Source organism: Lissotriton vulgaris, chromosome 8 (assembly GCF_964263255.1).
Source record: "Lissotriton vulgaris chromosome 8, aLisVul1.2, whole genome shotgun sequence".
NCBI classification, from domain to species: domain Eukaryota; kingdom Metazoa; phylum Chordata; class Amphibia; order Caudata; family Salamandridae; genus Lissotriton; species Lissotriton vulgaris.
The window spans coordinates 1456504851-1456516382 of record NC_141696.1 but is presented as its reverse complement, the minus strand read 5'-3'; the positions used below and the strand labels follow the sequence as shown (position 1 = coordinate 1456516382).

Sequence of the window (11532 nt, the reverse complement as noted above, 5' to 3'; positions counted from 1 at the left end):
GCATTAGGAATTAGAAATCCAGTTGGACTGCAATCTATATTCAAGTCAACTCACTGAGCAGTACTGGGTAGGAGGTGTTTCCTGGTCACGTTCCGTCCCACTAGATGAGTTCAGGGACACAGTGGGATGACAAACCCTCAATAATAGGTACCAACAAACAGGAGATGAAACTTTAAAATGTTCTGAAACTCAAGTCTAGTGCATCAAGCGTTAACAGTAACAAGCAGTAAGAGAACATGAATGCAGGTGTATATGTCATAGTCAACAAACAAATATGAACATTCCTAACATGGCTAGCAAGTTCCTAGCATCCTACCACCCTATTGCTGCTTCTAAGCGGTATGCTAAACATTAGCAGAAAATAGTTTATAAATTAAGGGGCTTATTCACAACGTCACTTTTAGTGACACTGCGGCGCCGATAGAGGCTTTGCCTTATTTAACAAGGCAGCTTTAAGCCACTTAACTTGGCCTTTCGCTACCTTGTAAATAAGGCACCCTTTCAATCTGTACTTAGCGTGAAAGGGGAGGGCAATGGGTGTTGCTGTGGGTGTTCCACTGCAACACCCATTGATTTTGACGCTGACCTCTATTTGCAAGGGTGGTGTAAATAGGAGGCAGCACGAAAATTAAGACCATGGAAAACCTGGTCTTAAACAGGCAAAAAGAGGAGAAATTTGTTATTTATCCTCGTTTTTTCTGTTTTCATGTGTGCAGCTTTGTGCGGCATACATAGAAACAGCAAAAGGCCATTGATTGTTTATGTGCAGGAAGGTGATCTTTTCTGCACATAAACAATTTTTAAAAAATAACGTTTTGCAACTTCTATGTGTGTTGCATTAGGCAACACACATAACATTTACAAAACGCCATTTATAGAATGTTTATGTGCGGGAAGGGAGGCCGTCATGCACATAAACAATCTTCCCCTCAACGCAGACACCCTTTCACTATGGTACAAGGGTGCTTGCGTTGGCACTAGGCTGCTACATTTAGCCCCAGCACGGGGGAAATGCAGGGCTGCACCACATTATTTCTGAAGTGGGAGAGTGCAGCGTTAAGCCAAGGAGCCGTGCTCCGCCACTTCATTGTAAATATGCCCCCAAGTTTCATACGATGCATCTCATAGCCATTCTGAAGCACACCTCTTGCATAAGAATGATCAGCAGTGCTCGGCTCCAGGAACAGCTCAGACTGAGTTTAGTTGATGCTGCAAACCAGATCAGCTTCTAGCTTCATAGTTCTGTCGTGAGACCCTTCGAATTAACAATCAGATACCTTGGTTTATATATATATATATATATATATATATATATATATATATATATCCTTGAGTATATGGGTGTGTGAGTATCTGTGTGTGTGAGGGAGATGCAATGTGAGTAGCTATATTGGTGAATGAGAGGGCGTGTCAGTGGCTCTATGGGTGAGTGAGTGGTGGTGTCAGTGGCTCTCTGGGAGGGTATCTGGGTGTGTAGTGACAGTATGGGTGAGTGAGTGGATATCTGAATGGCTATGGGCCCGATTCACAGAATGAACTTACTACTTTTGGCATTCACAGAATGAACTTACTCATTTCGGTATTCACAGAAGTTAGGACTACTAACTTTATTATTATTATTATTATTATTAATGGCAATTTGTATACAAAAGCGCAACTAAACCTGTAGGCATCAAGGCGCTGAAGATGGTAACCAGAGAGCTCAGATATCAACCAGGGGGGGGAACTTAGAGATAAGCTGCTTGGAATAGCCAAGTCTTAAGTGCCTTGCGGAACTGAAGGTGAGAGGAGATCAACTTGAGATCACTAGGGAGCGTATTCCAAAGTCTAGGCGCAAGAAAGCGAAAAGACCTTCCTCCCCACCGGACCTTGGATATACGAGGAACCACAAGCAGGTTTTTGTTGGAAGAGCGGAGTGCTCTCCCAGGGACATAATGGGCCACCAGGGCACGAATAGCCTCCGGTCCAGATTCATTAAGGGCACGATGAGTAAGGCATAAAGCCTTAAAGTTGATCCTTGCCTGCATGGGGAGCCAATGCAGGTCTTTCCTGATGGTAGTGCCCGAGGAACGTTTAGGAGCACCTACAACAAACCGGGCGGCCGCATTCTGCACGGTCTGGAGGCGCTGAATGAGACCACTGCTAATGCCAAGGTATAGGGCATTGCAATAGTCCAGTCTGGAGGCAATGACCACTATTGCTACCTGTTTGCGTGCCTCAGGGGAAAGGTAGTGAGAAATCTTCCTTAAAATCCTCAGGGCATTACAGCAAGTGGACACTGTCCTACTGACCTGTTTGTCCAAGGAAAGAGAGGTGTCCAGTATGATCCCAAGGTTACGGGCAGAAAATGTGGGCGTAGGACAGGCCCCGAGGACAGACGGCCACCAATCCATAGACCAGATCTCACTTTTGCCTCCGAAAACAAGGACCTCTGTTTTCTCGCCATTTAACTTAAGGAAGTTCTTAAGCATCCATCCGGCGACCGCCTCCATACAGTTTTTAAAATTGTATGCGGTTTGGCTCACAGATTGGGAGATGGAAGCCATAATCTGCGTGTCGTCAGCATAGGAGAGAACTTCCAACCCAAAGGATCTTATAAGCCTGGCGAGAGGGGCGACGTAAATGTTAAAAAGCGTCGGGCTCAGTGAAGAGCCCTGGGGGACCCCACACTTCACGGCCTTAACAGGTGACATATACTCGCCAAGCTTGACCCTTTGCTTCTGTTGGTCAAGAAAGGAGGCAAGAAGGTTGAGTGCAGAACCCTTGACTCCCAGCTCACTGAGTCGGTTAACAAGAATATTAGGAGACAGGGTGTCGAAAGCTGCCGTAAGGTCCAGTAACACCAGTAAGGTGGTGTGACCGGTGTCGACCCTAGAGCGAATGCTATCGAATACCACTGTAAGTGCCAACTCAGTGCTATGGGTCCTCCGGAAACCATGCTGTGAGGGATCAAGAGAGTTGGTACTGTCAAGGAAAGAACTCAAATGGAGGTTGAGATGAGTCTCCAAAAGTTTAGCAGGGGCAGGAAGAAGGGAGATGGGACGAAAGTTCTTTAATGTCCCAGGGTCCAGGGTAGGTTTTTTAAGTAGGGGCTTGACAGTGGCCAATTTCCAAGAGAGGGGATAAATCCCCTCTGAGATGGCCAAGTTCATCACTTCCATCAAAGGGGGAAGGATAGTCTGTCTGCAGTCTTTGAGGACCTTAAGGTGGCATGGATCCAGAGGTGATCCAGACTTAAGCTTGTCAAGCAGAGAGTTGAGATGAGCGGAGGTGATGGCGGGGAACTGGGAGAGAGCGTGGACGGGGGTAGGGACAGGGATATCAGGGAGGATTAAGGAAGAGGCAAGGAGAGGACTGGAATTCTGAGTTTCCAAGTCTGTGTAGATATCCATGATCTTCTCATGGAAGAAAGTGGAGATCTGATCACACAGGACCTGTGAAGCTGTTATGGGATCAGGCATCTGAATGAGGGAGAGATTATCCACTATCTTAAATAGATCACTGGATGATTTGAGAGAGGATGTGAGTTTGGAGAAGTGAGCCTTTTTATCTCTGAGTACGGCCGATTTGTACTCTTTGAGAAGGGTTCTATGTTTTTCCCTCTCTATAGGATCAAGATGTGTCCTCCAAAGCCTTTCCTGCCTTCTACATCCTTGTCTAAGACTCCTAAGGGATTCAGAGTACCAGGGGGCTGAGGGCCGTTTCCTAGCCGAGTAGTGGGGCCTGGAAGGGGCGAGTGAGTTGACAGCCTCCGTCAAGGAATTGGAGAAGTCAAGAGCAGCCGTGTGAACATCACCAGTGGAAGAGGGCTTAAGTGAAGCCAGATAAGGGGCAAGGGAGTCATTAGTAATCTCCCCAAAATTCCTTCTTAAGACCCACTTGGTATGAACGGACTGGAAGCGGCTGGGGGGAGGAGGGGAAAAACGAAAAGGGACAGCAAAGTGATCTGACCACGACAGAGGGAAAGGGATACCAATAGAGAGACGAGAATCATTACTGAAAATTCCATCCAAGGTATGGCCGGCTAGATGGGTAGGCCCAGTCTTTAGCAGAGGTAAAAAATCCTAATTTTAAGACTTTCGGTATTCACAGAAGGCATTTAGGAGTCCTAAAGTTAGTAGTCCTAACTTCTGTGAATACCGAAATGAGTACGTTCATTCTGTGAATACCAAAAGTAGTAAGTGCATTCTGTGAATGCCAAAAGTAGTAAGTTCATTCTGTGAATCGGGCCCTATATGAGTGAGTGACTGGGTGTGTAAGTGGCTGTATGAATGAGTAAGTGGGTGTTTGGTTAAGTGAGTTGGTGTGTGAGCAGCTGTATCAGAGAATGAGTGTCTGTGTGAATTGCTGTATGGGTGAGTGCTTGTATGTATGTGTGAATGGGTATGAAGTGATTATGTGTGTGTGTGAGTGCTTGTAAGAGTGAGTCAGTGGCTGTAGGGATGAGCGAGGGTATGTGGAGTGACGGTGTAGATAAATAAGTGGGTGTGTGAGTAGTTGTATGTTTGAGTGTGGCTATGTGAGTGACTGTTCGTCTGAGTGACTTGTATGTGTGGATGTATGGCTGAGTGAATGGATGTGTGAATGGCTGTACTACGCTTGGGTGTGAGTGCCTCTATCGAGGAGTGAGTGGGTATATGAAAACTCATCTGAGTCTGTGAATGGGTATGTGAGTGGTTGTGTGTGTGTTTCCATGGTAATAAGAGGGGGCGTGAGTAGTTCTATTCATGATGTCCCCTGAGGCATTTCCCTGTTTTTGTGTGTGCTTCAGAAAGCAGCACACATAGAAAGAGGAATAAACAAGAACAAATTAAGATATTTCTCATCATAACACTTCAAATGGGGATGTGTAGCATTTCAACACCTTCCCAGGTTTACCAGTAATGGTAAATGTGGAAATGCACCAAAATCTATGGGTGGATGCATGGGACATCCACAATCCACCCATGGATTGCCACCCTGAGGCAGGGTAGCGCAGCGATGTGTTGTGCGACTCTGAATTTATCATGCCATGCAGTGCCATTCAAGATGGCCTTACACAGATTGATAAATTGAACGTAAGAGTTGTGCAGCTGTTGCGACCCTTAGTGTGGCGGAAGGGTGAGCAACTCTTTAATAAATATGCCCCTAAGGCTCTACTAGTAGAAACTATCCCCCACCTCTAAATAAGGTTGCCTAACTGCAAGTTTGGAGGGATGGAAATGAAAATGAGCATAAATCAAATATAGTTTTCGCACACTCTGCCATATTCTCAAAGAGTGGCTAAATAATGTAAATTGACCTTTAAAATTCATCTTTAGTATTGGCATACAATTGTCTTGGTTTCATGGGGCCCTCCATCCCTTGAGGAGCACACACTCATCCAAATCCTAAGAAGGGAGCATTAATTGACCACTCATAATGAGGGCCTGGGTAAGAACTGATAGTAATAGTGTGCTCAAATACAGGGGTGAGTGCAATTCGTACTCATCTCAAAGGTGCTGTTATGTACTCAGAGTCAAACATTATTTACACCTTTTTTTATTTACATTGGTGTGTATCTTGCTCTGAACTATTGTGTGTGTTTAGATGCTTCACACTGAGTTGTTTCCTCTTGCATTAGGTACACTTGGAGCATGTATTCAATATAATTTACAATGAGTTTAGTTTGTTGTATTTTAATTTTGTAATTTCGTGGAAAATGTAAAAGCATTTCTATTACTGTATGTTTGTGTCTTTTTTGATTAAGGTACATTGCCAGGTGCTGCCTTTAGGGAGTTAGCCTGTGTAGGTAGCAATACCTGATAATTGTATGACTTAGTTGCACTTTTTAAGCTTTGCAAAACTGCTACAAAACATGAGCTAACATATGAAAATCCCCTATTTCTGTGTACAGCAAGAGACAGAAGAGCTTGGACTCCTTCGTTCTCTGCAATTATAAAATGGACGATTATTGGACCACTCATTCCAGCATGGTAAGCAAGGGGTCGCACGATAGAACCAGAAGTAGGTAAATGTAATCATATCATATATGCTTCATGATACCACTTTCCCTTCTAAATGAACCCATTTTGTGGTCAGAGCAAAGGGATCCCCTCATTTTGTGGTTGGAGCAGCAGGGTCACTTTGATCTCACTAACTATAACGGGTCACTACCTGGGGTGAATATGGGGACCATCCTGTGAAGGGCCAAATGTTCCATTCACATATGGCTACTGCTGTTGGAAACAGGACATAGTTTTAGATGGTGTAGTTGATTGAATTACAGAAATATATTATCCATTATTGAACATTATAATTGAGCAGTAAAAACCCACAAAACTACATTAAGCTTTTTTCCAAAACTAGACTTTAAATTGTTAGGGAGAGAGCTGCCACCACCATAAAGACCAGAACCATAGCCACCTCTCTGATTAAATATGATCTCTGAGGTTCAATTTAAATTGGCAACATTTGCTGTTTCCCAGTATCACAAGAGCTGGAAGATAAACTGCCATCCACAAAAACAAGGAAAAATTAGTGGCTAGCATGATCTGCACCTTTGCTTTTCGAAAACAAATTGTAGTTGCATTGATTAGTTCCAACTTTCAAATCATGTTTCAAGAATGGTGCTCCTTAGCATACAAAATAAACAACAACTTTAAATTGATTAAGTCTCTGATATTGCCTTGATGGAAAAAGATAAAGCATAGTGTTTGAGGGGAAAATGAAAAAGTGAAATAATTATCAGCAAATTTGGGGAGCATTTAAAGCAGTGTGGTATTATCTAACTTCTAGTTGAAGCAGAGTCTGGCTACTCGGTTCAGAAACCTCTAGAGGGTCGTATTTTATTTTTAAGTGGCCCATTCTTCTGGGGTTATTAAGAGTTATGGTGGGTGGTCTGCCATCTACCAGCAGGGTGGAGGTCATACATTGAGCCAACTTGGCAGAATACCGCCAGCCATATATAGAAATCCCTCCTTGCCTGGTGCAGACCTCAGTGCATTGAGAGGTGACCCGCCACTTTGATGGCTACTTTGAAGACACTGTAAATCTGCTGAGCAGCCACCATGTTTCAGCTGGCCTCTTAGCTACCCTTTTTTCAAAACTAACTCCCAAAGAGGGGGTTTGTATTTGAAAAACAGAAGACTAATAGCCCAAACACTCTGGGAATTTGCTCCCAGGGTATGGGGTCAATTTAAAAAAAAAATCTGTTGAGCAACCAGGCAATTCCTGGTGGTCCCAAACACGGAAATGTATGTGCAAGATTGCTTGCTCTCAATAGCACGAAAGGTCCGAGATATTTAGAACAATGGCTGGATATCTGTTGGAATATTGATCTAATGTTTTCACCAGGGAGGCCTTCATTAGCCTTATTCTGGCTGCTCATCCAACTCTAAATAGAGAGGACTGGCAATCAGTTTGATGAACAAGGTACACCATCACCGTTGTGGCAGGGTACCCTATCCACTAAATTCTAAATGGCCAGATCCATATTAAATGTTATGACTCTAGTAAAGGATGACAGGATCCTAGCCAGACAAACCTGTTTACCATTACATTTGCAGCCACAACCATGGTTTGGGAATTCTAAATTAATCATTCATTTGAGATTCAAGAACAAAGAATATAGAGGAAAACTCTAATGTTAAGGGACTTACTATCCTCAATTACAAAGTGCACACAGCTGAATCTACTACACAGCCAACCATATTATTGACAATTCTGTTTCTTTAAACCCTCGCCGAAGTAGCTCCTCCTGCCACATTCTCTATTTCTCCTATCACCAACACTTAGACATCTACCCGCAGAGTTCACCTATTAGCCTGCCTCTATCCAATCAACCCAGCCCTCTAATTGATCTACTGCTCCCCGTTCTTCATCATTCTCTTTATTGGTTTGGTGCTAGTTTTGTGTTATGTAAATTCACATACATACATTCAAGAATCCCTTGAAAAGTGCCCTTTGTAAGGAAGCCTTTGACATTTTTTCAGACATCACCAGACTTACCAGAGAGATTGAGCCCTACTCATTCCACAAATGCTCCACCAAGACTGTTCATGAACAGAATCCAAAAGCTGCAGATCTCTGACTTGTAACTGGCCTTAAATCTACCTGGTATCACACATATGGTCAAGACACCCAACAGACCATCAAATCTGCAATTCACTGTTTAAGTAATGTACATACATAAATGCAGGCATCAGTCACTCTACCTACAAGTGCACTTTGCAACTACATTTATAATACAGTGGTTGACTCAGTTTGAGAGATGGATACATGAGAAGAATGATGCAAAATGAGGTTTGTGCAAGATTTATAAATATGATGCAGTCAATTCATGAAATGCAGGATAGAAGAGCTGAGAACAGGAATTGGGGCAATAACTGACTGGCAGATAATGGAATGACATGTTCAGCAGGTCAGCAGCTAGTGCACCCAGAGAAGCAATGAAGGAAACTCTTTTAAAGATAGCAGTAAATTGGAACTACATTCCAGCCCGAATATATCCAGTGCTTAATTTGAGCCTTTGGTCTCCGCTGCTCGGAACCAGCACTTAATTGTCAAATCTAGCCCTTGTGACAATCTGCTAAATGGAGGAACTGAAAGGCTAATTTAGAGATGACAGTAACAACAGTTAGTTATTAATTCAATATACATTAAAAATGACTGTTACCTGCCACACAAGTCATTCTTGGCAAAAATGAGATGAACATGTATGAGTATTTTGGCAACCAAACTGAAGGAGATCACTTGTCCAAGTTACTTGAGGGTAATTAGAATCACTGGATCAGAACAATGGAATTGATAAGTGAAGCCCAAATTTGGGAAGTTATTAGAAATGTATTAAAGAAGAGTGGGTGGACAAGTTTTTATCTAGATGGGATATGTGCAGTCACGGACATTTAAAGGGATGGCGATGGAATGGAGACATCTTTGGGGATGAATTAGGGGGGATATTATTGTCATATGGAATATGTTGATGTTAACCAGATACGTACTAGACCAGGGCAGAATTAGAATTTACACTTGTAGATTTAGAGCAATTTGCAATCTCCATAGAGTTCCGGACAAATTCTGTGAATCGCCACTTTGCATACTTTTTTCCCAGTTCAAGCAATGTGATTACAACAGGAAGAAAGTGAAAGCTCGAGCAAGCGAGCTGGCAAGCATTAACGTCATTTGGCATTCCCAAGCATGATTTTCGGTCACTAGCAAACCTTCCAGTGTGATTTTCTATCACAAGTGGTCATGGGAGTAGCAGTTAGAGTGCTGCTTCTCAGGTAGATTTGCTCATCAAGAGGCAGGAAAATCAACTCGACTGGCCACATGCTCTTGCACACCAAGCATTGGCATTGTGACAGATATAACAATGTTGAACGCACTACCGGTGTTAAATCGTATCGCAAGCAGCGCAAAATGCATTATTTCCGCACGTTAGTGGAATTCCGCAGAAACTTGCAAAGTTTTTGTGTAACTCTGTGGAATTACACTAAGTGAAGATCCACAAGTTCAATCAACCCCTAAGCACTGAAGCAATATACTGGACATTTTTTGGCTCCTGATGGTTGGTGCAGGCTGTTTGCATTTTCTGAAAATTTAATTAAAAGATTTAACAATCTATAAGGCCAGAACTGTAAGTTCGGTACTCAATGGAGCCGAATTATGGGGTCTTTCCAACCCACACCAAATCTGCAGATCGGAAAACAAATTCCTGAAGGATCTAATGATGCTCCCCCAGACGACACCTATCAAGCCCCTCCTATATGATCTTGGCTGCCACTCGCTAGGAGACATAGCGAAATTATGTCCTCTTTGCTATGGGCCCGCTTGTGGCGGACACCTGAACTAGCCAACTACTCAGCAGGGCTTAGAGAGGTAATAGATATGGATGGGTGGCACAAGATTAAATGGTTAAAAGGTGTGAAAAACCTTCTACATGATCTCGGCCTCAAAGAGGCTTGGATTAATAGAAACTCCCCACCAAAGGCAGAAATTAAAAAGGTATACTGGTGGTGGGTTGCCACAAGTGACCTCCTTAATCCTAGACTTGGAAGGTTAACAGAGGAATTTATGCAGCATAAGCATGCAATGCACCTGGAACCCTACCTAGACCTAATACATAAACCTTATGACAGAGTACTGTATTTTAAGTTTAGGGTAGGCATACTCCCTTTGCACGATTTGACTGTCCAGTGGAAGCCACCTTACCAAACCTCTGCCTCCTGTCCAAGTTGCGATGCCCCCACTGAGTCAATTTCACATTTTTTGTTCACTTGCCACAGCTTACAAAGCTCCAAGGAGGCACTTGCTGAAACCACTTTGCAGGGAGTTAGGCACTCGCAGTCACCAAACAGCATTACGCATTTTAAGATCCGATCTAAGGGACCTCTATGCCTGTGCAATAGCCAAATTTCTTAGATGGGCATGGAGTATCAGAGCGAGAAACTTGAGCATTAATTCCTAAATAATTACAATGCTCAAGTGGCATTTGCCCTCTAGCACAAGCACTTTCTCACTTTTATGTATAATGCCTATGCATCTTTTTAATCCTTTTATGTTCTTAAATATTTCTTCAATCAATTGTTTTTATTGCATGCTGTGCCCAAAATGTATCCTTGAATTTCTTAATACTTACTGCGATTATGTATAGCTTTTAAGATATTTTTTGTATCGAAATAAAGCTTATATTGAATGATTGATTGATTGATTAAAAGATTTTGACCCACAATTACATATTACAACAGTTAAACTGCACCCTCACCGCAAATAGTACCCACCACAATATTTGCAAAAACCAAAACACCTTTTGCTGCTACCCATAATATGTTTTGTTTTCAGGAACATGATGGGCAGTTATTACCGGCTAATATTATTAATATTTTTTTTTATCCACAGATTTCCATGACATGAAATGGAAACTCAATGAGGCTGCCACTCTCTACCAACTTTTATTGAATTCATTGGCTGGCAAATTGAATAATAAATCATATTGAGCTCTATCCTGAACGTGTTTTGTGTTGTTTTGTGTCAGATAGTTGGAATCACAAGATCAATCCATGATATCACCTCAGAGTTTCAGAAGTCGCACCAAAATACAGCTTGTTTATTACCTTGTATCTAATTATTTAATCATCTTTGATGCTTTTGTGTTTCAATCACATTCTTTCCTTTTAGGTTGGTGCCATCATGCATGCATCAAAATGAGACCAATATGCAGTGTATTGTGTGGCTATGCAAAGCACCACATTGACCCGAGGTCCAATATACAAGGAAATGGTTCAGAACTAATCTTATAGGTGTGCACAATGAGGCATCTAGTGAGCAAATCAATTCCAATGCCTAGCAGTAAATGATAGTGCACAGGTGTATGGCTCGTTTTCACAAAATCTTGTGTATAATAGCCAAAGCACTGACAAAAGCAGACAAATGTCAATGTCATGTATACTCAATACTTGCAAAACCATCAACTCATTTATTTTTGGTGATCAAAAAAATGACATTTGGATACTAGAAAAGCCACCTTTATTTGCACACATGCTAATAGAGTGTGTAGTTGGTCCATTTCATAAT

At 42.4% G+C, this 11532-nt stretch overlaps 2 long non-coding RNA genes across 2 annotated transcripts in view; one reads left to right on the top strand and one right to left on the bottom strand.

Annotated features, from left to right (window-relative positions):
- Window positions 1–10961, top strand: part of LOC147698913 (uncharacterized) — a 21801-nt gene extending 10840 nt beyond the window's left edge. The window contains exons 4-5 of the long non-coding RNA XR_015299235.1: window positions 5876–5954; window positions 10858–10961. This is a non-coding gene — a long non-coding RNA (uncharacterized LOC147698913). The remainder of the gene's footprint in view (window positions 1–5875; window positions 5955–10857) is intronic.
- LOC147698912 (uncharacterized) overlaps window positions 1–11532 on the bottom strand; it is a 776736-nt gene that overhangs the window by 628676 nt on the left and 136528 nt on the right. The window lies entirely within an intron of this gene.